Below are 24,985 nucleotides of genomic sequence, written 5' to 3'. Positions count from 1 at the left end.
GAGCAGAATTCTGTCTGGCCATCTGAGTTACTCTGAAAGCCCCAAGCACCCTCCTTTTCCATGTATTATGATAAAACAAATTATTCTGGTGTCACAGACCTTGAATGCTTACTAACCTTGATAAGCACTTACATCTAAACAAAAAAAGAGAATCAATTTGCATTTTCCTTTCTGCTGGCTAACATAATGCTTCATTTTACAGTTGCCATTAAGGGTTATTGCTATCTTGACATACCACATTAGGCAGTTTGTGTCCATTGTTCATGCATAGTTCCATTAGAATGTTTCAGGTTGAAGGCATTTTCACAATGACGTTGCTTTTGTCCTGCTCCAACTCTATTATCTTGAATGTGTTTATCCCAACAGGTCTCTTCAAGACCTGAACACTGTCCTCTGTGAGAACACGTCAGTCAACACCTTCATTCACAATCAGAATGGACAATGCTCAAGGTCTCAGGGAGCGCGCACACACACACACACACACACACACACACTCACAACTTACCTGGGTTGGCAGATAGGTAAAGCCACAAAGCTTCTTGAATTGACCTTAATGAATCAAAACCTGCGTAGGCTCAAGAAATCCCATGAACAAATCATAGAAATCTAAACCATTTCACCAGGCTGACAAATGCAACCAACCAAACCATGCCTAGCCTTTGAATTAGCATTTTCTCCTCTGATCTATGGCCTCTTAATTTTCTGGGGCAGAGGAAGCAAACCACAGGCATTCATTAAGCAAACATCTGTGTATGGGAAGAAATGAGAAGCATACTCAGTCTGGAAACCACAAATACTCGAGTTAGAATAATTGAGAAATGGCCACTGTCAGGTAGGGTAACACAATTATTATAGATGTAACCTTTGGGGAAGTAAAACCCGAAAGTCTTAACCTAGAAAGATAGATGCACTCAGTGAAAAAGAATGATCACCAAAGACCCATTTTACAATGAAAAAGCATATAAGTAGTGGCTGCAGAACACCATTCCAACAATGACAAATAGCTTGGTCAGAGATCAAAAATTAAAGCATAAAATATTGATATTTTAAAATCGAGTTTTCACAATAAAAGAAAAAAAACGCACAAAAGAGCCATTTTCTCCTGGTATGTTTGGCAACCAGATTTTAATATAGAGCCATCTATCCTTCATTCCGTATTCATTCTGTACTCCTTGTATGTCCTGATTCCATTTCAAATCAATAAAGAATACGTCTGGAATATTTTTACATTTGTGAAAAGTCTGGATCTTGAATGCCAAACACTTAATCTCTTCGTTACTGATGGATCACATTTTTTTTTTTTTTTTTTTTTTGTCATGAAGAAACTAGGTTCAAAGATCCTAACGGACAGGGAAAGTATCTTTAAATTTTGCCCCGGGGCCTTGCGTGAAGTAGTTAATGACGTTGGTAGAGATGTTGATAAATGAAAATAATGGAAACACTGGCAGGATTGTTGTTCGTTGATCCTTGGAATACATCGGCATCCTCCAAAGAGTCTAAAATATAGCCACACTTCACTCAGAAACTTCTACTTTGGTGGAGCCCAACGAAAGAGAAGAAACCACCTATTTATAGACAAGGAAGTGTGGACTCCTTCCACTGCCCGGAGTAAGCCGTCGGGGCGGGGCGGGAAATGGAGGCGGAGGACTCACACATGCTCTGGGGAAGTTTCCAACCCGGAATGGAGTTTGACAAGAAAGCAGTCAAAACATAGAATGTGTTAAGTGCTTGATTCCCCCGGGCGGGGTTGAAAATCATTTCCATATTACCATTTCCGGAACCCTCATGATTGTCCTAGGAACCCGGTGTTAATTATCATCAGTCCACACTAGGACATTTTGGGACGCTGGAAGGTTACAGGAGAGTCAGGTAGGAAGTCCAGGCATGGAACCTCAGTGTCTCTCCTCTGAGCATCCAACATCAGGGAGAGTTGTAACTTTCCACATCATTTCCATAGAAGTGTTGAGCCCACAGACGTTTCTAAGCTCCTCCTAAAAGAAGGCAGAGCTGCTTACTTTAACTTGCACTTCCTCTCTCGCCTGTCAGCCCACCCCCAGGCTGACCATGTGTGCGAAAAATCTGGAAGAATAGTTATGGGATTCCATAAAACCCAGTTCAGAAAACCTGAAGACCGCTGCCATTCAAATTTCCTCACACCCTTCTAGTACAATGCCAGATTAAAAGTTTACTGAAGAAGGTGGGGGAAACATTTACTCTGCTAAAATGGGAGTGATTCTTTTTTTCAGAAATAAAAATACTCTTAGCGATGACTGGAAGCTCCACGGAAAGGATGTTTAACTAACTGTTGAAACCGATCAAACAATGTGCAGGGGGTAAATATCTGTGTTATCCCAAGCCTTTTCCTTCTACAAAAGGGCTCCCTACAGAATTCTTCACAATGGTGAACTCCCCTGGTGCATTTAAATGGTGTTTACAGATTATTAACTACTCACACAAAGGCTGGTGCAGAAAAACTGCTGAAGTATGAGAATCTCTCATTGATGAACCAAACTGTCAGGGATGGAATTCAGTTTGCCGAAAGTGAATTTTCATAATGGATTTTGGAATGTGTCTATACAAGTAAGTCATTCTGACATAAGATTTCGTCCTTGCTTGCAAACAGAACCCCAAGTTTAAGAACATGTTATTTACTCAGTTTTGAATTTAATATAATATTTTTATTGAAGTATGGTTGACCCCCAACCTTACGCTAGTTTGCGGGGGGCACCTGGGTGGCCCAGTCGGGTAAGCATCTGACTCTTGATTTTGGCTCAGGTCATGATCTCAGAGTTCAGTTTGTGAGATCAATCCCCGTGTTGGGCTCTGCACTGGCAGTGTGGAGCCTGCTGGGATTCTCTCTCTCCCTCCTTCTCTCTCTCTCTCTCTCTCTCTGCCCCTCCCCGCTTGCACACGCACGCTCTCTCTCTTCCTCAAAATAAATAAATAAACTTTAAAAAAGTAACGGAACCAATTGCTATTATTTCAAAAAAGTGTCACGCTAATTTTCAGGCGTGCAACATAATGATTCCACAAGTCTATACGTCAACCTGTGCTCACAGGTGTAGCCACCACCAGTCACTGTGAAAACTATTACATCGTAGAAGTAGAATTAATGACCAAAATGCACACAATTTTTAGTGTTCCTGATATAACCGGTTCAAATAATTTTCAGAAAGGTAATTCTGACATATGTTCCCTCCACCCCAATGGCCTGACTACTGAATTTTCACCAGGAACGAGTGAACATTTTAAGAATGGCTTCCCGTGTTTTAGGTGAAAATATTACTTTTGGTTATTTATTTTAAAATCGTCTGACTACAAATAAAGTGGAATCATTTATTATTTTCATTAGCGATTTGCATTTCCTCCTGTAAACTGCTTTGTCCGGGCAGTATTTTCCTGCTGGAAATCTCAGCACTTTTCTTATTGATTTGGATGAGCTCTTCACATATTAAGGATAACACAATTCCTCTCATATAAGTTACTAATGTTTTTTTTCTAATTAGGCATTTGCATTTTAATTTTGTTGGTAATATATTTAACGTGGGATTTTGATTTTTTTCCCCAAATCTTGACTTAGAAAATTCTCTCCCCCAAACTACATTTAAAAAGTTACATGAAGACACTCATTTATAAATGTTTTCTTCCATTGCTTTCAATCTTTTTTTTTAATGCCATTACCAGCTGGATGAGTAGGATCACTTTCCTAATCTTTCAAACTGTTTTCTCTTTAATAATGTGAAAACGATACCTACTTTATAGAGTTCTAGGCATTTGATGAGATGACATTTGAAAGTTCTTTGTCCTCAGAAGCTGATAAAAAGAAAAGTTCAATAATATTTTGTATTAGCGCTGATGAAGCAGGTATGGCAAAAAGTTCCAACATATCTTGGCCAAGCAAGGCAAAATAAAATGCATCTTGAAGAGTTTTCAACAACGCAGGAGTCAGTATTTGGCTTTGGCCAAATGTAAAATTGCTAAATTTTACATGAGCATCGTTGAACCAAATTTCATGATGACCTTTTACCCTTACGGGTTTTTTTTTTTTTTTCCTCTTCCAAAACCCTATCCCCGTAACGTGTAATAGGGGGCTCACGAGTCTGTGAGATGAACAGAACCTTTGAAACTCTTTGCACTCTGATCACCGGAAAAGATTTTCTCCCTCAAAGCCACTGCTCCCGCCCCCCACCTCACTGCCCAGTTTAATATGGCTTGGACTGTCTTCTCCTATCCCCAGCTCCTATATGAATCATTTTCAGCACTGAGTTCTGATCATTATATACAAGGTCACTTTTTAATTAGAACAATATAGTAAAACATATGCTCAGAAGATAAATGAGGTACAAAGCTAGCTGTGCGACAGTGAACCCTTTTATTGGAAAGCCCTTAAAAATAATAAGCGTCATGTATAGTCCAGGGGCCTTTGCAACATATTTCAGTACAGCAAAGTGCCTGCCATAGTGAATGAATACCCTGTTATAGTGAACAATCATTCGGCGGCATAGGTTATTTTAATGGACACATCACTTTAAACGAAGCTTTCGCCATCTGTTCTGCCCTCTAATTACAGATGCAAAAAGAACATAATTCACAATTGCATCATAAAAAAGTAAGATATAAGTGATTTAAATGCATGTGTATCTTCCTTATTCAATGCAGCATGCAGCTGTTACGTTGTTTTCATGTTTCAAACACAAATGAGGCTGGAAATCTCTCTGCTCTGATGGAGTGAATTCCCTGATACAGGACATTTTGGGGTGCGAATAAATGCAAAAAAAAATTGTGTGCTTCTGAAGCAGCTTCGCATCACATGGGAGGCGAGGCTATTCTGTGAGGTACTCTGATCTGTTAACCATGTGTGATGGAGTGCATGTTTGCGGCAAAATCTAATTTTCAGTTGATCCTTTATGAGGCTTTTCACATCTCAGCGGCTGGTCGGGTAAGTGTACTTTTGTAATCACCAACCAGCGTAGGTAGATGTGTCAAAACAAAGAAAGCCTCCTTCCCAATCAGGTGGGCACAACGGTTACCCTGATATCAAAGAGGCGACTCTTGGCATATGCCCATATATACCTATCTTACAGGAATCCTTTCTGATTTCCCAAGACTAACTCTGTGGAGTTTTAAGCAGAAAGATGGAGGTCCTTCCCTTTCCCCTAATGTCTCAAAAATACTTCAAGACTCAATCATGGATTTACAAGTTAATGATTACCCATTTGGGGGAAGGATATCTTAACATGTGAGCTTCAAGGTGAACTTAATTCCTCAGGGAGGCTCTGTAAAACGTCCACTGTTGGTACCCGCACAATCACGGTCTATCCAGAACACAATTTTGCTTCTTAAAGGAATTTTGTTAAATTCATTCTAAATTTTTTTTTCAACGTTTTTTATTTATTTTTGGGACAGAGAGAGACAGAGCATGAACGGGGGAGGGTCAGAGAGAGAGGGAGACACAGAATCGGAAGCAGGCTCCAGGCTCCGAGCCATCAGCCCAGAGCCTGACGCGGGGCTCGAACTCACGGACCGCGAGATCGTGACCTGGCTGAAGTCGGACGCTTAACCGACTGCGTCACCCAGGCGCCCCGTTAAATTCATTCTAGATATGCTCCACTTGTTTTCAAATGATGAAGTTGGATAGTCAACTGAAATTTTAATCGAGTAAAATATTTACCTCCTGAGGTTAAGGGCTGGGGCAGGGGTGCTAAAAAAATAATAAACTAATCGGTGAAAAGTGTCAAAAAATAGCTTAAAAAGCCATGCAGATTATTTCAAATTCCATGCTGTAGCCCGGTAGTGGTAGGAAAATATTGTCCCTGCCAAAGTTCTTCCTTCAGTTTCTCTATGATCTTGCTGAGAATGATTTACACTTTACATAGTCATCGTTAATAGACAGGTGTTTTGAAAGTGTTCGTTAAATAGTTTGAAAATCCATCCTTCCCCGGAGAAATTTACATTTCTAATATGCCTGGCAACCATTCTATTTTTTCCACAGATTAGTCAGAGGTAAACAATGGTTAGGATAATCTAAACATCGACATTCCAATTATTATATTCAAAACGTATAATTTGTAAGATCGGATATTGTATACGTACACGCAACTAACATACAAACTCTTAAATGTGTACATTATGTATAGACATATATTTATGCACATATAAGAGACATGCTACTCAGCAAAACATAATTCACCCAGATTGATTGTTTATATACAGCAATGTTTCCTGTTGGTCAATGCCCGCACAGAACTGAATGTTACATATTTGCACATCACCTCTGCGCACCATCTACAAGAAATTAAAGTATAATGCTAACCAAGGTTGTCCTTGAATGGTTATATTGTCAGGAAGTAATCCTCTTTATATGGTTTTTCCAAATTTTAAACTTCCATTTTGAGGACTTATAATTTTTAAGTACTCAGAAAATGTCTATTTTAAAACTCCAAACAGGAACAAATTGGAGTGTTAAAGCGCTCCAATCCATTTCAAACCTACTACTGAATTCATGTTTTTACGAGACTTGGTTGTGGTTGGTGTAGACCTTTTTGATGATTTCTCTGTGTGTCATAGAAAACTTGACCACACTTTGATTCAAACTAGAAATAACCAATCCATTCATTATATGGATTCATTCATAAAACAGCTTGATAATGAGCATGATTTATATTTTAAAAAATCACTGTGTTTAAGGAAAAACAAGCACACAGTCAGGAAATTCCCATCAAAATTGCCTAAATAGTCATTGGTGTTTCATGATATTCTTTTTTTTTTAATTTATTTTTATTTATTTTGAGGAAGTCACTGACACTAGAAAGGACATACTACCAAAATGATATGTGCCATGGAGCGCCTGGGTGACTCAGTCTGTTAAGCGACGGCCTTTGGCTCAGGTCATGATCCCACGGTTCGTGCGTTCGAAGCCCACAAAGGGCTCTCTGCTGTCCACACCGAGCCTGCTTCAGATCCTCTGTCCCTCTCTCTCTCCGCCCCTCCTCCCCGCTTGTCCTCTCTTTCTCTGATAGAAAGAAAGGAAAGAGAAAGAAAGAAAGAAAGAAAGAAGAAAGAAAGAAAGAAAGAAAAGAAAAGAACATACTACAAGAATGAGAACCCTAGGGAACAGCACTGGTTCTATGAAGATCTTTAGCAACAAACATCAGCTCACCTAGACCAGGCTTAATCCCTTCTGTCATGAATCTATTCTTGCTTACCTTAGGACAAATGGAGGAAAATAGGTCCAGATATCTTTTCTAATGAATTAATATTAAAAAAACATTATTTTAATCGTATTGCCATATACACAGTATATACACTCAGTAGCCTACTTTCCCAACGAGCAAAACAGAAGACTAAGAACCAGAAACTGTGAAAACAAAACAAAAATGAAATGTGCTATCTCTGTGCTCAAGCAAACAAAAGGTAGTTCAATCCACATACACCTGCTATATGAAAAGCACTGGGAGAGGGGGCACCTGGGTGGCTCAGTTGGTTAAGTCTCCGACTTTGGCTCAGGTCACGATCTCGCGGTTTGTGAGTTCAGGCTCCGCATCTGGCTCTATGTTGACAGCTCAGAGCCCGGAATCTGCTTTGGATTCTGGGTATCCCTCTCTCTCTGCCCCTCCCCTGCTTGCGCACACACGCACTGCCTCTCTCTCTCTCTCTCTCTCTCTGTCTCTCAAAAATAAATAAACATTAAAAAAAAAGGACTGGGTTACACACTGCAAAGGAGACAAAAGGAATGGGTATTCCTCTTCAAGGAGCTTACCAGCCAGTTAGGAATTATCCAGTTAAACATGTAATTCAGAATTACAACTACATAAGGCTAACAGATGCAGCACTTCGTTTTTCTTTTAACGATTTTTAAAATTTTTTTAATGTTTATTTATTATTGAGAGACAGAGAAACAGAGCATGAGCAGGGGAGGGGCGGAGAGAGGGGGAGACACAGAATCCGAAGCAGGCTCCAGGCTCCGAGCTGTCAGCACAGAGCCAGACGCGGGGCTCGAACTCACAGACCACGAGATCACGACCTGAGCCGAAGTCAGACGTTTAACCGACCCAGGCGCCCCAGATGCAGCATTTCTAATCAATTAAATGGAAAATAACAAATTGTTTTCCTTTTCCTTTTAAAGCCGTTTCACAAAACTTTTCCCAAACAGATGGGAGTCATCTCTTCCGCCGGGCTTTCACAATTCTTTGGAACTCCTTTAAAACGTGTTCTTCGTTGAACTGAGCCTTTCTGGGCCTCAGTTTTCACATCCGAGAAATGGGATACTAAAAAACTCCATAGGGTTATTGTCAGCATTAAAGAGTCAATGGTCACAAGATGTTCAGAATATGAGGTGCCTGGGTGGCTCAGCCGGTCAAGCTTCTGACTCTCGATTTTGCCCCAGGTCGTGGTTTGTGAGTTTGAGCCCCGCTGATGGTATGAAGCTTGCTCGCGATTCTCTCTCCCTCTTTCTCTGCCCCTTCAGGCTGCTTGCGCGCACGCTCTCTCTCTCTCTCTCAAAATAAATACATAAACTTTAAAACGTTCAGAATATTTCCTGGCACAAAAGAACCACTCAGTCAATAATAACCAGTGTCAATAGAATTATTAGTAATTATTATTGTGGTTGTTATTACTATACCTACCTCTCTACCTAACTTCCTGTCCAGATTTATAAGGTTTTACAATCTTGTCCATAATCCTAAGAGCTTCTAGAAGGCGGCAGTAGGTATTTTATGGGTTTTTTTCAACTGAGAATAACGAAGGATATGGTAAATGCTAATTAACATCCGAGGGAAGGCATGCACGGGGCTCTAGAGAGGTCAAGGCAGGCTTGCTAAAGAATGTGAGTTGGAATGTATGAGAAAAATAAAAAGACAGCTTGTTCTGGGTGGACGCACAAGGTTGAGGAGAACACACAAGGAGAAGAGAGGTGGCCAGAGCAGAGAATCATACTGGGTAGTGACGAAGAAAGCACTCAGTTAGAGGGTCATGGCAGTAATTCAGACGTGAATTACTGAGGGCCTCGATAAAAGGGGCAACAGAAATAGAGACGATAGAATCAGGACATAGAAGCGGAAAAGATTCAGTGGCACTGGATGGCTGCTAACACATAGGGACCGAGAGAGAAAGAGAAGACAAAATTCGGAGGTGCGACTGAATTTCTGAGTTTGGACAGCAAAGACCATGATAATCCTACAAACGGGCAAACGAACGAGAAATAAGAAGCCAGTTTCCCAAAGGGAGACAGGAACTGAGTTTGAGCCGTGTCCGGTTTCGGGTTCACAGGTCATGAAATTGAACATATTTACTAAGTTGACTATCACGTGAGGTGGAGTCACCGAGGGCAGAACAAAGCCAGAGGGTCAGACACGATGGTTAACTCCTTCATTCAACGGACCTGCGTCCTCGTGAATTTGGGAACCGAGGTGCCCAAGTGATCAGACGCCCTCAGCAGAAGCCTTTGGTGCCAACATCAAGGAGAAAAAAAGGACAAAACAAACACGGCCCCTCTTTTTTCTGAGTTTGTTCCTGGGGCCTGGGTTCTGCAAGGAGCCGGGGCACCGGGGGAAGCCGCTGCAATTTGCACAGAGGGAGTTCTTCGGTCTTTGGGTGGAAAGACAACATCTCTCCCTTGCCTCTGCAGTGATGGAGACAGAGCGAATGAGGGGCAAAGACGGGCCTTGCTGGCTCAGTCTAGCTTGCAATACGCCTGCCATTTTCACACTGTGACCTCAATCCAAATGTACGTGTTTGCATAAATACAAGTGGAGTGCCATACACATTTTACCGCAAAGCAAGGTTTTATAGCCTACAAAGGAGAAGAGGGTTTCGTCAGATAGTAAGACCTTCGATAAGCCAGACCACAAATGTTTATTTAAAAGAATTCTTAAACTCTGATTCAGACTGGGAGATCCAGGCCAGGGGCTGAATCCCATGGGGGCATCCACAGGCAGAGGTCTCTGCCTGGAAAGTCAGTTTTTAATGGGATGTATACACAACTTTGTGTCCTCAAGTAGGACTAAGACAGCTGCAAAGATATATCAATTCCAGTTCTGGGACCCAGGCCTAAATATGGAGAAGAAATGCTTGGTCATATATGTCCATCAAATTCACAGATTTTTTTTTTTTTTTAGATGTGATATCGACAGTGCCTTAAACTGAGATTATGTTCTTCAACGTCCAGTTGTGTTCTTAAACACTGTCTTTTCCCCCCAGGATTACTTATAACTCAGCTCGCTATTAGAACGTAGGGAGGAAGAGAAGAAGAGACGAAAAAAAAATCATCCAGAGATGGGTAGTTTGCCCATTTTACAGATAAGAAAACTGAGGGGGGGGGAGAAAATGGTTGTCCATGTGCAGTTAGGACAGCACAGACTGGCACCGAGGTCTTACCAGGACCCAACACGTGAGTTTTTCCAACTGCCTTCTTGACTCTGCTCACGTGGAATTCCGAGCATCGGGAGAAAACACTGGGAGACATTCTCAACCCTACGGTCTGCCAGAAAATTCCTGGTGGAAAGTTCTTCCTGCGTTAGGAGCCAGGAGATAAAAGTGAAATAGAGTAGGGAGAGAAGTGAAACACGTCCAGTCACTTCCCGGTTGCGAGAAGATCTGCTCCGAATGCCCACTGTATCTCAGGCATCTCTCGGCATGAAAAACCTGTGGGACCACATGCGCTCTCGAAAAGAAGAGACTAGGAGAGGCATCCACGGACCCAGAAAAGCAGAGCAAATTTTCCACTTGCTCAGAGCTCATCAACCCATGAAAGCACTCTAGATATAGCCTGAACTTTTCTCTTTCCTACAGCTACAGACTGGGTTTCTGTTTGCTCATATTCAGCTTCTTCCTTTGCTACAGAAAGTTCAGCACTTCATGTCTGAAAGCTGTCAAATGGCATTTTCCATTTGAGAACCCAGAGGAAGAAGGGTGAAGAAAGCCCAGAGAAATGCCCAGGAGTCCAGACGAATGAAGGACCCAAAGGCTCAAGAAAGAGGCAGGGCACAATTGATTAAGCAGGGGACATAATTAGGTTCCCGCTAAGACCAGATCTGGGAGGTGACAACAGAAGTTGCATTCTGGCATAACTTACGATTTCTGGAAACCATCAAGCCTCTACCGGAGGGGGAATGATCATAAGTATAAACTGGAAATAGTGAATTCAGGAACTCCAAAAGTCAAAAGAAAAGGCCATTTGGAGAAATCCACTTTCTTCAAAACATGGTGTATTTACCAACAAGTCAAAATTATTGACACATAACCGTTCAAAGGCAACCCATGGTAAGTTCAAAACAGGTTCTGTTAAGTTCACGGGGAAATACGTAAGCTACAGCCTTCACCCAAAGAAGAGGTTACATCGGTAGCAAGGGGAAGCCCGTCAATACACATGCTATTTTCAAGACACTTGTTTTCCAACTTGCAGCCAACAGTTTTAGAGTAAATTTGTACACTTCAAAAATTCACAGAAAGGATCTAATCTCAAGTATTTTCCCATCAAGGAAGACATCTTTCAATATTAGCCTCGAGCAATATTCTCTAAAATGCAACGTTCTCTAAAAAGCAGAGTCGTATAGAATAAAGCTTTTGAAATAACTTGGATGAATAATTTCCAAAATATACGCTCAACGGATGCAAACAAATGCCCCAAGTAGAAGAGGGCCCTACACTCAGAAACATGAGAGGGACTTGGGAAGGAAAACTCAGCCAGATGTCAAAATTCCACTAATGTACGATTGATCTGAGTTCCCCTGTTGGTGTTTAAATAGAGCTTTCCTCTGGCATTCACGTCTCTAACTTTTCTTCAACTTGAACACAAGGGACCAGTAGGTATTTCACCACCACGCCTTTCTTTTTCTGCACATAAAATACTCTTAGATGACTCTTTAGAACCCGGGTGCTCTAAGGCTCCAGAGTCCACTGGGAAGACGAGGAGGTCCGACGAGAGACAGGTGCTTATAACTAGGGGTGGCTCAGACATTATCCTCTGATGAACCTCTTTAGACAGATTGAAAACGGCACTCTACAGCCAGCAGTTTGAGGATGAGATTCAGGAAAGGTGATCCTCTCCAGCCGACTGAACTTAGTCATAAGCCATCAAATCCAAATGGGCCCTGTGTTCCATATTTCAAATTCTTTCTTCCCTAACACACAAAAAAAGCAATGATGCAAAAGGTTTACCTATGCTGATGTCCAGCCACATGAAAAACTAATGATGACGACCCCCCAGTGCAACAGACCACACCCCTGATGTGTTCCTTCCGTCAGCACGTAGAATTCTGGAAGTCTTGCCTCCGCAAGAGTTTGTCTTAGTCTTATAGCAAAACGTTCCCAGGAAAGCATTTTACTGCCTGGCCTTGTGACAATCAGAAAGATGCCAGAGTGGTTTTTAAAAGTCTTTCAAATCATGTAATTGTACATGATTTCCAGCCTTGCTTCCTGCCTCCATGTTTTTTTCCCCCCACTCTAGGACCATTTCCAGGATCTCAAGAAAATGAAAGAAACCACTGTGACCAAGCTGGAATGCATGAAAACCGTGCCACTCCTTACAGAGGACAAGGGACAGATCCCACGGCTCCGTATTTATGCCTGTCTGCTCCTCTCCCCTCTGGCCACACGGCCGCTTTGCACCCTCACCGCTCTCCCAGGTTGTCTCCCCCCCCCCCCTGCTCCCTGGCGAAAGGGGACACAGTTATATCTCCTGGGGCCATGATGTGAGGCCTGGGAGGAAATGTTGTCTTTGGGGAAATAGCAAGATTGTGTGACTACATTAAAGTCAACACTATTTATCTTCACCTCTTGTCCTATGGGCTGACAAAGGGACACCACTGTCAGGCCCAACCCCCCTGCACAGCTGCAATGGAAAGAAGGCAGGGACTTGTACTCTCAAGTGTCAGACCTTTTGTGCCTGACTACTAGTTTATGAGGCTGATGTCAAGCATTGGAGTCAATGAAGTCTTTGTCCTAGGTGTACAGGGCAAGACAGTGGAAAAACTGCCCCCTCTTATATCCCAGGCCCGTCCGTATCCCCCCCTCACCCTGCTTCTCAACTTTTCTGTCTCTTGAGCCGACGGGGAGAGGATCCCTCCTGGGTTAATGTACTGGAAAATTGCTCTGCATGTTTATGAGGGGGTCCCTTCCAAATGAAAGAAAAAAGGAAAGGGGAGAAAAGTGGGAAGAAGAGTCGTTTTTCCCACTGAACTCATTGGCCTTGTGCTTGTGGGTCTGACCCTGATTAAGAAAATCTCAATGCCCTGCTAGGAGGTTTATTGTCAGAACGGACTTCCGACTGAATTGTTTTTATTATTATTTATAATCACAAAGTGGTTTTGAACAGCTCCTATCAGCCATCCCACCACCAACTACACACACACACACACACACACACACACACACACTGACACACACACATACACCAGCCCTTACCTTTGAGGATGTCCCATCCGGGCACATCCAGTTTGCTTCAGAACAATCTATTCCTCTCTGCAGAACTGGTTTCCCCAAGCCAACCCTCCGTAAGGAGCTAACGTGTTGTCTTCATACAGTCACACGGAAGGTTGGACCGTGTGAACTTCGCTGTGGACGTGAAGCCGAAAGAAGCTGCCTTCCCTGATATTGCACATTTGCTTATTTTAACTTTTGTTTTTCTAGCTAAAATCAGTGTCCTCCGTCTCTAATCTCTTCCCTCAACTATTGAGTTTCTATTGCATTCACTAAACGCTTCGGGCTAAAACAAAACGCCGTGTAAGCGGCTAAGGCATCGTGACGTACTAATCGTGCACGCTCCTGGCTGCAGTGGCACCAAGAGATCCTTCACAAAACCAAACTGAGTCCTTCCAGAAACATCTGAGGAAAAAGCATGGGACATACAAACACAAAATTCTGGATAATTGCAACTCATGCACAGTGTCCCCTTTAGAAGCCAACAGACACGCGGTAAGCGTCGGTTCAGAAAACACCAGAAGGAAGATTCAGCACCTTGGTGCATTGTTTTCTTCCTTCAACCCCTTTTCCAGAAATTGCTTTGTGCCTCCATCGATTATGAATTTGGCCAGAAAAATTAAAGCGGGGAAGAGTCACGCATAAAAGCTCCAAATCTTTGGTGTTGGGAGGAGAAAAACGAGGATTTTTTTTTTGAGGGAAAATTGTGGAAAGGACATAAAAGTGACTCAGATAAAAAAGGTTAACGAAAGAGTGGAATCAATGTTGAATCCTCAGCCTCCCCTCAGTTGGGAGTGTTCTGTCCTTACTCTGAACTTAAGACACCAATCTCTGCAGCAAATACCATATGAAGTTCCAATTTCCGGGTAGCCGAATGGCCAAATCATCTCTCCTGTTAAGGAGGCTGGTTGCCGAGGTAGAACACCGCAATCACAGCTGAGTTTTTGTTCTTCCTGTGATGTCAAAAGTTGAGATGTTCCTGCGAGAGGATTCGGTTCCAGGGCGCAAAGAATTCCCTGGGTGGTTGGGTTTGATCTCTCACTCTCGCTTCATCTTTCGCGTTCCGTGTCTCTCACCAAGATTTCCCCTGATTGAAACCTTTCTTCTCGGCAATTTCCAACTATCCCACTGACAATCACGGGGCTCATTTACATAGGTAGCAAGGTGAGAAAAGAGAAATGGGGTGACACTGACAGACCAGGTCCGGGAGACGGGGGGCGCGGGGGTCAGCAAGTCTGAAACAAATGTTAACAGACACCCCTAATCTCTTAGCCTGTCCCTTTTTTTTTTTTTGTGGAAGGAGGTCACAAGTGGTTGGTCCCCATGCCTACTCCCCAAAGACTCTTAACAAGCAGATGTTACTGTAACATGCACAGGGAATCAAGCATCAATATGACCCCTGCCCTCAGCTGTCAGCTGATCCGCTGAGTCTCTTAGAAATATACTCTTAACTTTCCTAAATTCCCGCTCTTTCCCACCATCCCCCCTCCACCCGGCTGGGCGCCCCTGCCTCGGCTTCTATGCCTGTGGCTCCTGGCCTGCAGCTTGCACAGTTGTGCTCAGTGTGACCTTTCTCTTCACGGAGGTCAAAGGCCTGAGACCTCAGGCCGGCGTCTTTTCTTGCTAAAGGCCAGCTGATGAATCATTCCCAACTTGAAGGGAACAGAGGAGAGGGGAGGGCTCCGCGGGCCTTTTGAGAGAAACAACTGTGGCCTATACATCAGCATTTACACCGTTCTGACACTTTCAAAACTCACGCTCCTCTCTGGGAACCACAGAAAGAGGGGACAAGAGGAGGGGACAGAGAGGTCTCACTGACCCGGATGGAACAAACAAGAAGGAAAGAGCGAGAACTTGCGGCCAGGCTTGAGGATTGTGTAACGGGAGATAGAATCAGGAGGCAGGGAGGGGGCTGGAAGCGGGACTGCCTAGCTAAAATACCTAAAATCGATTTCATTTTTTACTGCCCTATTCTCCCTGTAAAGCTCTTGTTTTCACTTTTCCTGTGCAAGCAGGATGGATTTTACCTGAGGTCGTTCAGGAAGGCTTTGGTAGCCTCACAGGAAGGCGAGGGTTTGGAAACATCCCTGAAGACCATTGAAATGCTGGAGGCAAGGCTGACCCAGCTGACTCGTAGGGGCCCCCCAAATGAAAGGAACCCAAAGGAGGTTTCTAAACGGAGCTCTACCAGATCAGTGCTGGAGTGCCTCAAATACCCAGGTCTTCAAAAAATTAGCCGGTACGACTCTCTTTCACCATGTCAAGAAATTCAAAAAGCAACCACAGAACAAGCTATTGGCACCCGGCATAATGTGCATTCAGAAAAATATTTGCTTCCATTCGTCTTTATCAGAGCTTTTCAATATTGGCCTCCTATAAGCCTTCGTTAACGCCAAATTGTTCAAATTAATGAGTTTTCACTAAAATGCGAAATAAAAAAACCCAGGAACTGTATTTCCATCTTTGCTTAGAAGTATGTTAACGTGCACAAATATGCTCCTGTTTTCTTGCCTTCTCCTTTCTTCCCTTTTGTTTTCTTTGTCTTGTATTTCTTTCCTCTCTTTGGGTGGGGAAATACGGGGATTGACAAAAGGCTGGGGATATTATTTTTCAGATCTTAACACCTAAAAATATAAGCTGAGAAAGTGAGGGAACCAGGTATGCGTGGAGCGTCTGTTACTGGATAAAGCAACCCAAGATGGCACCTCGTCTCCATTCTTACGGTGACTTTTTCCGGTCTCCGTCCGAGCTCTTAGGAGTTCACCTCCAAACATCAAACCACTAACGACGAGGTTCCCTTGCTTCTTTGGTGGCTCTTGACACAAGAGTGTTGACTAACTCAAGAGTTCTCCATTTAGGTCATCGTCAGGAGAGCCTGAACACCCTTGAAATATGCAAATTGTTGGCCAGATCCCATTTTTGCGGAATAAGAGTGTCTGTGGATATTTTTTTTTAGGGAATAAGTGTATTCAGTATGTTATCCAGGTGATTCCTATCATCCGCTATATTTGAAATTCCCCTCCCTAAAGAACAACACACTGTTAAATTACACAGCCATGGCTGAACGATGTGTTCTTTCTCAGGGTAGAGTCTACCTGTATAAGTTACCCCCTGTGCCTGGGTGAGCTTCCTGGGACCACAATGCAAGGACTGAGTTATCAGTTAGGGCTTCCACACTTAGCTCAAATCCTCACACAAGATTTCTCTTCCTCTAACTCCGAGAGGCATCCTTGTTGGAATACAGAAAAGTAAAGATCCGATCATATCTCCCCTCTTCTCAATGCTAAAGAGCTAACTGGGAACAAATTCCTATTTGTCTTCACAGCTCATGCTTCTGGAAAAAAAGAGAAACCCCAGGGAATAATGTCTCCGCAGACTGATAAGCCAGCTGTTGCCAGCAGGATGGTCCCACTGGCAGGGATCACCAACAAGACCGCTGTTTTAGACCAGTCCACTAAAAATCCATTCCCTAAGGACCCATGACCCTGATTTTCCTAAATTGATGGATTGAACACACACTTTGTAAAGGCTCTTACTTACCATGAGCCATATCCTCCACTGCATTCTGCTGAGAGAACATCACTGTTTTACCGCTCCTTCTCTTAAGCAAATGGGCTCCTATCCTGGTGTCCTGACATAAAGTTCCATTCTCCATTGGCACATGCCATCGCTAGGCCCCTTTTTTCTCTGGCTTTTTCTTCTCTTGTCCCTTCTGCACCCATAGTTTCTATCAAATCTAATTTGGACACAACTCTTACCCTACTATTATGATTGACACCCCCTTTGGAAGAGAGAGGACCATCATATCTTAAGCTCTATATGTAACTACATCACATAGTTGGTCATCTTCATACTTATTCAACAAACATCCACACACACACACCCACACACACACACACACACACACACACACAATCACACAGTGCCTATTAGATATTGTAAGGGACACAGAGATAGGTATAACATAAGCTTACCTCAAAAGGGTTCTCACCTTTCTAGAACAGATCAGGCAGAAAACAGATAAATATAAATCAAGACAATAAACATTAGTGTAGTGAGTTCTAGCAAATATTTAAAATGACAAAGATGCCAATTCTCCACAATCCTTTCCAGAAAGTCTAAGCAGAGGGAACAAATCCCACATCCTTCTAGGGTGTCGAATTGATCCTAATTAGGTATTTGCCCTAATACCAAAACCAGATATTACAATGTAGGAAAACGACAGACTGATCTCTCTTATGAACACATGCACAAAAATCTCAGCAATATAGTAGCAAATCAAATCCAATAATGTATAAAACTAATTATATACTAGGGGCACCCATGTGGCTCAGTTGGTTTAGTGTCCAACTCTCGATTTTGGCTCAGGTCATGATCAAACATTCATGATATAGAGCTCTGCATTAGGCTGTGCTGGGCATGGGGCCTGCTTAAGATTCTCTCTCTCTCTCTCTCTCTCTCTGCCCCTTTCCTCTCTCTCTCTCTCTCTTTAAAAAAAAGTAATCATACACTACAACCAAGAGAGATTTATTCTAGGTATACAAGTCTGGTTCAACATTCTAAAATCAGCCAATGTAATTCATGACATCAACAGGCTAAAGAAGGAAAATCACGATCCTATCAACTGATTCAGAAAAAGCATTTAACAAAATCTAGCATCATTCATGGTACAAACTCTTGGTAAACTAGGATCAGAAGGAAACTTCTTAGCTTAATAAAAATGAATCTACAAAAATTTCCAATGAACATCACTCTTCCTGGTGCGAGACAAAATATCGTCCCTTTGAGATCAAATAAAAGAAGGATATTCTCCCTGACTACTCCTATTTAACATCATACTAGAAGCCTTAGCTAGTGCAATTAGATGAGGAACAGAAATAAACAGTACAAATAGGAAAGGAAAAAATAAAACTTTTTATTTGTAGATGACCAGATTATCTATGTATAAAATTACAAAGACTAAAACAAAAACAAAAATTAAAAAAAATACGAGAAACTCCTAGTGCTGATAAGTGAGGATAGCAAGATTGTAAGGTCATAGAATATCAAGGTCAATATACAAAAGTCAATTTCTTTCCTATATATTAAAAATGAATCATCAAATTTGAAAGTACATATATATCTGTATATATATACATATTATACATATGTATACATATTATACATATTATACACTACCTGTATATATATATATATACACATATTATATATATATATATGTCTGTGTGTATATATATATATATATGTATGTGTGTGTTTGTATATATGTATATATATACACCATTTATTATAGCACTATAACAACAACAAAAAGTACTTAAGCTAACAAAATAGTCATAGGATCTATATATGAATGACAAAACATGTTATAAGAAGTCAAAGAAGATCTCAATTCGTGTAACAATATTACATGTTCATGGGTGAAAGATTTGATAATGGCAGGATCCACACATCCCAGTCAACAATCAGAATCCCATCAAACTATTGTATAGATATTGGCAAACTGCCTCTAAAGTTTATATGCAAAGGCAAAGAACCAACACAGTGATAATAACACAATAACCAACACAATTCTGAAGAAAGACAAAGTTAGAGGACTCGTACAATCTAATTTCAAAACTTAATATAATGCTACAGTATTCAAGAAAGCGTGGTACTGGTGAAAGGAATAGATACATAAGCTGACGTAACAATAGAAAGATGAGAAATAGAAGCAAACAGACACAGTCAACTGAGTTTTTGACAAAGGTGCAAAGGAAATTCAAAGGAGAAAGAATGGGTTTGTTCAAAAAATGGCATGGGAATACGTGAAGGTCCATACACCAAACAAGACAAAACAAAACAAAACAAAACAAAACAAGACAAAACAAAACCCACCACAAATAGGGGAGAATAGACAAATCTCCCACGAAGAATTCCAAAAATCTGATACTCCACTCCCAATGAGGATTATAACTTTCCACTGCTTTAGTGTCTGCTGTGCATCGCATGATGATTTCCTTTCAAAGAGGAAAGTATGGAAAGAAGGAAAAAACAATAACTTTTCATCAGAGAAACCTCATGAATCATGTCCACAGTAGATTCCCTTAAGATGTGATGAGAAGGTCACTTATCCTTTGTTGTCTTCTTCCCTAAACCCTGGAACACCAGTTTAATCATGAGAAAAAAAAAAAAAAAATCAAACAAATCCCAACTGAAAGCCATTCTATGAAATATCTGGGTGGTACTCCTCAAACTTACAAGGTCTTTAAACGGAAGAAAATCTGAGGAAAAGACCATAGCTTGTATAAACAGGATATTAGCGAAAATATTCTGAAAAGCTAACAAAACATAATTTTAGCTAATAATAATGTATCAGTATTGGTTCATTAAGTGTGACAAATTTACCGTAGGAAGGTAAGATGTGAGTCATTGGGGGAACCGGATGGGACCTCTCTACAGTATCCTTTCAATTTTTCCATAAATTTCTATTCTAAATATTACAAGAAATTTGATGAGGACTCACTCTCTCCAAGCAAAAGATGGAATTAATTGGTTTTTTCCCTTGGCTAACCTTGTGAAACACTCTATTTTTTTCTCTACTGAATAAATAAAAATAACTTAAAAAGTTTTTTTAATGGTTACCCAATCAATCAATTGTTCGTGAGAGGACCTTCCGGACCAGTCAGCTACTTCTCTAAATAAGATGTTTAGCACATACAAAGCAAGCTGTACTTCCTTTTGATCCACAAAACCTTGCATGAAACTCTTCTCTGCAATAGATTCTGTTTTTATTATAACCAAAGGAGGGAAGTTGGGATACAAACACACTACCTGTTATTTTTTTATATTTATTTTGAGAGAGAGAGTCAGCGACTGGGGGGGGGGGTGGTGGGGGGGGGTGGTGGGGAGGGCAGAGAGAGAGGGAGAGAGAATCCCAAGCAAGCTCCACCCTGTCAGTGCAGAGCTTAACATGGGGCTCAGACTCATGAACCATGAGATTATAACCTGAGCTGAAACCAAGAGTTGGACACTTAACCAACCGAGCCACCCAGGAACCCCAAACCTACTACCTTTATTAATTAAAAACTCAATTACCGAGGGTACGTGGCTGTCTCAGTCGACAGAGCTTGAGACTCTTGATCTTTGGGTTATGAGGTCGAGCACCATTTGGGGGTAGAGTTTACTTTTTAGAAAGTTAAGAAAACTCAATCGTCGTATTAAAAAATGAAAAGAAAGAAAAGAGAAATGCCATAGACAAATAAGAAAGCATGCTTATACTGTATCTAGTCTCTTTTGTACCCATTACCCCTTTTCAGAAATGCCACAGAGTATTACCGGGGACTATACTGGAGGTGAGAAATTTTCATCACCTCACTCTAGTCATCAGAAATTTTTCCCACTCACTAAGAACTCAGAAAATACATTTATTCATTTAAAGCAGCTTCCTGGGGGGCACCTGGGGGGCTCAGTCGGTTGAGCATCAACTCTTGATTTCGGCTCAGGTCCTGATCCCGGGGTCGTGGGATCAAGCCCCGTGTGGGGCTCTGTGCCGTGTGGAGGCTGCTAGATCTAGATATCTATCTAGAGAGAGAAAGAGGTGGGGGGGGTGGGGGGAGAAAACAGCTTCCTGAACACTCATTATAATTAGGGTACCGTAGTTTGACCTCGGCAAATTGAATCTGACAAATGTCTTGATCTCAAAGAGTTCCTGAGCATAATATACCCACATAGGCAGAGAAAAGAAGACCGAACCCAGGTCTGAAGGAGGTGACGAGTTTGGAGGATGAAAGTCCCTTTGGTCATGGGGAATCTGAGGAAGGTCGAGGAGAAAAGAAGAGGGCTCTCCAATTGTATCCTGTCACCCATACTTCCCCCAGTGCTCAACTCCCCCTCAGCAGTGACCATATACTTGGTGCCCATCAATCCTCCTGGAAATGTGTCTGGCTTTTCTTCTCCCGGTCTGGGTTGTAATGACGGCGAGGGACAGCTCTCAAGGAGCTCTTGGTCCTCGGACACTAGTGATGATCAAAGACACCCACTTATTTTCTCAGTTCCGTTTTCTTCTTTTTCCACAGGTATCCCTTCTGCATGAAAAATATAAACACGCTCGCCGTTCAAGATGCTGATGAGATTCCTTACATTGTTAATTTAGTAAATAAAAATGTTCTCAGACGTGGTCTATACATTTTTTTTAAGTTTACACCTGCCGATACAAGTAAGAGATCTACAAATATATATATATATATATATATATATATATATATATATATATATATCTTCTGGAGTTAGAAGTAAATATTTAATACAACCAGAAGACTTGATAAGCGTAAAAAAATATATTTTAAGATCTAAACTTTCAACCTGAAGAAGTTAATTACATGATTGCTGTGCTGTAACCAGAAGTCCATAAAAATCTTGTTTTCAAAGAATATTTAAGAGATGATATTCCAAAACATGATGTTAAAAGGAAACGAGAACCATGTACACTTTGATTTCCAAAACACATACACATACACAAAATATAGAAGAAAACGTACTGATAACCGAACAATGGTTCTAGGGGTAATGAGCAAATTCTTTAGCTTGCGTTTTCATAGGTAACACATTTTCTAAACCTTTTCTCTTGAACAAGAACACCCTGAAAATTTCCCCATAATAAAAGTTCCATGTACTTCTGAAAAACATATTTGTCATGCTTCTAAAAATCACATTTACTCAAAAGAAAGTAATTATCAAAATGAGAACTTTCCCATGTAGTTGCTAATATCACAAATCAACCTGTCAAAACTGCAAAAGGAGAGACTGATGTTTGGAGAAAATACCTTTTTATTTTTTTCAATATGCGGTCCCTGCCCCACTTCATGGGTAGCACTGATCATGAGGACCAAACGAGGTGAGCATGTCAGTTGTTTCGAAAACCAAAACACTGCGTATTATTATTATTATACAGTCACTGTAGGTGGAGCTGCTAATGTACTTCTGCACGCATTCTTAACCAATCAGATTTACATATTTATTATGCATTCTGATTAAATTACCCACCTCGCTGATTAATTTCAATAGGTTTTCCGACACTCATAGGAAGCATTAAAATAAAATGTTACCCTGTTTCGATTTTTGATTAGTTTCTTTTCAGATTGCAGCAGACTTTAATGAGTGGGGGAAAAAAAAATAAAATCAAAAGATGGGCAGGATTGTTTTTTTGCAGATCTTCAGCCCTGACAAAATCGCTTTGGAAACAAAGTTTCACGCCGTCACTGCTCTTCCTTCTGTCGCCTTATTCCCTGGCCAAAGTTCTCACATTTTCTTTGATCTGCTCTTTTGAGTAAATCTGCAGTGAGATATTACTTAGAAGAGGAAACTAAGGAGAAGATACTAGCCAGGGAAAATCATTTGCAGGGTGTGGAAACCCCGCCCACAAGCAAAACTCTTGCTCAACAGGAACCTTTTGGGGAGAGGAGACCAGGGCTTTGAGCTTCTCTACAGAGGGGCCTTAAAGGCTACCACACCCAGCCCATTGAACACAGTTGGTTGGACCATCACACCAGAGTCAATATCAGAACCGGGAACCTTTTTTTTTTTTTTCCAGCTGATTATTATACACATAATACTCACTAATAAATACTTCCATCCTTCCAGAATGTACTTTCGCACAGACATTTATTTCATCTGTCAAAGGCTGGATTATCTCCATTTTCTAGGTGAAGTATTTGAACTGACACAAGCTGAAAATGGCGAGATGTGGGGTTTCACACCCAGGTCTGTTTGACCCCAAAGCCTTTCATCTTTCCTATATAGTTGAGATTCCCATTGAAACAGTCTTCGTGGGAAGGGGTGGGTGCTGGGCGAGGGGCAGGGAGAGGGGTGCAGTGCAGCTGAAGGCGGGCATATGAGTTAAATTTCACTGAGAGATCAAGAACAAAGAGTGTGGCTTTTAGCATATATATTGTGGATCCAAAAGATTTCTCGAATTGTGCCTGGGAAAATGAGACTTGCCGAGCTGTGTTTTAGGTAGCTGTGTATAGAATTGCTTAGAGAACCGAGGCTTTGCAGATTCAATTAAGAGATTAGTCTGAACAGTAGAGCAATCATGTAGATCCAAACCCGAGTCATCTTGATGGGAAGAAAAATTTTATGACAAATGAAAACAAGTTACCAAGGTGTTACTGATAGGAATCAGTGACAAAGTAAACACTGGGGCTAAGAGATATGTAGGGAACAAAGAGGACCTCTGAGACTACAAACCCATGAAACGGAGGTGAAAATATTATGAGATAAGGAAACCGAAAGTTTCCAGTGGAGAGGTCTTAACTCTGGGACCAGGATTGAGCGCTTTAAAAAATGACAACTAAGAACCAACCTAGAGACAATGAACTACAGGATGCTTTGAAATGCTCTTGGTTGTTTTCTATAATGATGCTGACTTAGGGGGGCCGGGGAAATATAACATCAGTCATTAGAATAAAATCCAACTATGGCTAAGAATAGTTCTAGGCTTGCGGTGGGATTGAGCAAGAAAGGGACGGTACGTACATAACAGTTGGATATAGTCATGGGAAATGGCCGATACATGGGAAAGAACATAGAGAAGCAAATCCTTGGGGATGTAAAATAGGATCAATGAAATTCCTTGGTACCACATTTTTAAAACCCCGAGAGGCAAATGGGACAGACAGATGGCTCTTTAAAGCTTAGGATAAACTTTCTTTTTTTCATCTAAGAAAGAAAAACTACACTTGCCCTTAATTTACCCTCAACAAATCCATAAACAGATGCATGCCTCTTACTATAGTAACACAGTAATGCCTAAATTTTCATTTCTCAATTTATCATCCCCATACAACAAGCGCATCAATTCCTCTGACATTGTTTCCTAACTGGTTTGAACAAAAAGTAGAAGAAAAGAGCTTGGCTGGTAAAGTTTTTCCTGATAAGAATGAGCAGTGTTTAGTTTAGATAACTCTATGTGCTTGTGTATGTATGTCTCTTAAGCGGGAATATAGAAATGCATAAAAACTTTGCCATCAGTAAATACGATGTATGGAGAACTTTTGTGTACAGATTGTGGTGACTGACGTCATCAGAATCAAAAGCATTAACTCCTAAAGCTGATGTGGAGTTAAAAAAAAAATTATCTCTCTGTTTTATCAAGCCTACAGAATCCAACTCAATAAGAAGGTCATAACGCTAATGAAAACTTGAAAAGAAGGACTATATTCTCCTAGAGGGCAAAGGGCTGATTGAATACTGAATATCCTCCTCAGACGTGTTGGTAGATTCTATTTCTGTACATGTGCATTCATGGATTACTAAATAGACACTGCATTTGTTCAACACATAACCATTGGTCCCCTATGTATTTGTAGGTGGTGTTCTTTGAAGAGTATCTATGTAGCCAGTTGACAATGCAGTCACTCCTTCCACAGAATTTGTGATGTTCAGACCCTGACTAGTTTATTCAAATTCATTCACTCTATAAAAACGCTATCTCCACGAATATTTATTGGGCACGTGTTATATAAAGCACATCAGATAAATTAATCTCTTAGATGACTTACATGGTTGTTTGACCAAACTCACTGGA

Source organism: Panthera uncia (genome assembly GCF_023721935.1).
Source record: "Panthera uncia isolate 11264 chromosome B3 unlocalized genomic scaffold, Puncia_PCG_1.0 HiC_scaffold_1, whole genome shotgun sequence".
NCBI classification, from domain to species: Eukaryota; Metazoa; Chordata; class Mammalia; order Carnivora; family Felidae; genus Panthera; species Panthera uncia.
Note: the sequence above shows the minus strand (reverse complement) of the source record.